At 40.9% G+C, this 1,808-nt stretch overlaps 1 non-coding gene across 1 annotated transcript; it reads left to right on the forward strand.

Moving 5' to 3' along the window:
* The first annotated feature begins 1,420 nt into the window (after positions 1-1,420).
* On the forward strand, positions 1,421-1,522 carry LOC120367676 (small nucleolar RNA U13). Its single transcript, XR_005582000.1, has one exon. It is a non-coding gene; the product is annotated as a small nucleolar RNA U13 (small nucleolar RNA).
* The last annotated feature ends 286 nt before the right edge of the window (positions 1,523-1,808 follow it).

The raw sequence follows: 1,808 nt of genomic DNA on the forward strand, positions 1-1,808 counted from the left end.
GCCTGTACTCCTAAGATTTTGGGATGCTGAGGTAAGATCACGGGATCCCAGAAGTTGCAGACCAGCCTGGGCAATATAGTGAGACCCCCATCTCTACCAAAAAAGCCCCAAAAAACAAAAGTCACTGGACTGATGGGGAAGGAGACAGGGCCACTGTAAAGTTCCTAGCATGAGGAACAAGAATGAATGCAATGGTGGGTAGCAGGTGGTGATTCTGTGGCAAAGCAAAGCAGGGATTATAATTTATTTCTGTTTATAACCATCAACGCCTAGTTTGGCTTTCATTGTTTGCTGATTTTGTTGCCTGGGCAGCATGAATCGCTCTGATTCCTTTTTAGTTGTTCTTCCTGAAGCCTACATGTGAGAAATGAAACTTGAAAATGCATTTTTTAAAAAGTAAAATAAAACTGGTATAAAATCAAATTACCCTGGCTCACGTATAATAAAATACAATTACATTAATCCTTCTTCCCTGATTATTTCTTTCTAGGGTTTGTGGATTTTTTTAAAATTAATGAATTTACTAAGCACCTTTCATGCTTAAGGGAATGACTTTGTCTCTAATTTTTCAGCTAATTATTTTTTGTGTGTGACAAAATGTAGGTTCGCTTGCATGTAACATTGAAGTGTATATTAAATTTCTAATATTACTAAGGTCACAAAATTTCAGAAATGAGAAAGACAACCTGAACTGCCAGCTCAGGAAAGTATTGTTTTTTGTTTTTTTTTTTTGATACGGAGTACAATGGCATGATCTCAGCTCACCAAAACGTCCGTCTCCTGGGTTGAAGCAATTCTCCTGCTTCAGTCTCCTGAGTAGCTGGGATTACAGGTGCCCGCCACCATGCCTGGCTAATTTTTTTTAATTTTTAGTACAGATAGGATTTTGCCATGTTGGCCAGGCTGGTCTTGAACTCCTGACCTCAGGTGAGGCTCCTGCCTTGGCCTCCCAAAGTGCTGGGATTGCAGGTGTGAGCCACTGTGCCCTGCCAGGAAAGTTTTCCTGAAAGAGACTAGTCAGTTCTTTTCTTTCTTTCTACGTATTGCCTATAATTTCCCAGGAATCAGAAAACTGAATTTTTCATGCTTAGAAAGAAAGAAAGGACAGGACTTACAGGATTCAGGAATTTAGTACATAATCTTGGGATTACTGCTTAACTTGTCACAGGGGGCACTCTGAAAGTGTGGGGTGTTTGTGTGTGTGTTTCACACCAATATTTTTTTTTCTGGGACTCTTGTTTCCTCAGTTAGTGGCTGAAGATGCCTTAGAGGGAAGAAGAGGTGGCACAGAGAAAGGCTAGGGTTAGGTCTGAACAACGAAGCAGTGTTTGCAGAGGATTCACTGCAGCCTCTGGATCTGGGGATGGGCCTTACAGGTGACAGCCTGTCTAGGGAAGCAATTAGAAAATGCCATTATCTGATTCGTCTATAGTTCATGAGCATGATCATTGGGTGTTTATAACGTGTGGGATGTGCCACCCTCTGAACCTTGTTCCCACATTGGCATAGTACCCGTCTAACCTAATAAGAAAACCAATGTTGCTCTTCTCAGGTGTGAGGGCAGTTGAAATTAGAAGGGAAATCAGTACAGCACAGAAATGACAAAACACCTTGGTTTTCAGGAGGAACAGGGTGAGGGTCACATACATTTGAAGTAATGGTGAGATTCTTTCATTTCTGAATATCTTACCTCTTTCATTTCTGAATATCTTTCCTCTTTCATTTCTGAATGTCTTACCTAACAGGCTCCCTGGATTCTTTTTCTGCTCTTTGGAACCTCATGGTTTGTCTTAGATTTCTTCTTTCCA

The sequence above is a fragment of the Saimiri boliviensis genome, chromosome 8 (assembly GCF_048565385.1).
Source record: "Saimiri boliviensis isolate mSaiBol1 chromosome 8, mSaiBol1.pri, whole genome shotgun sequence".
NCBI classification, from domain to species: domain Eukaryota; kingdom Metazoa; phylum Chordata; class Mammalia; order Primates; family Cebidae; genus Saimiri; species Saimiri boliviensis.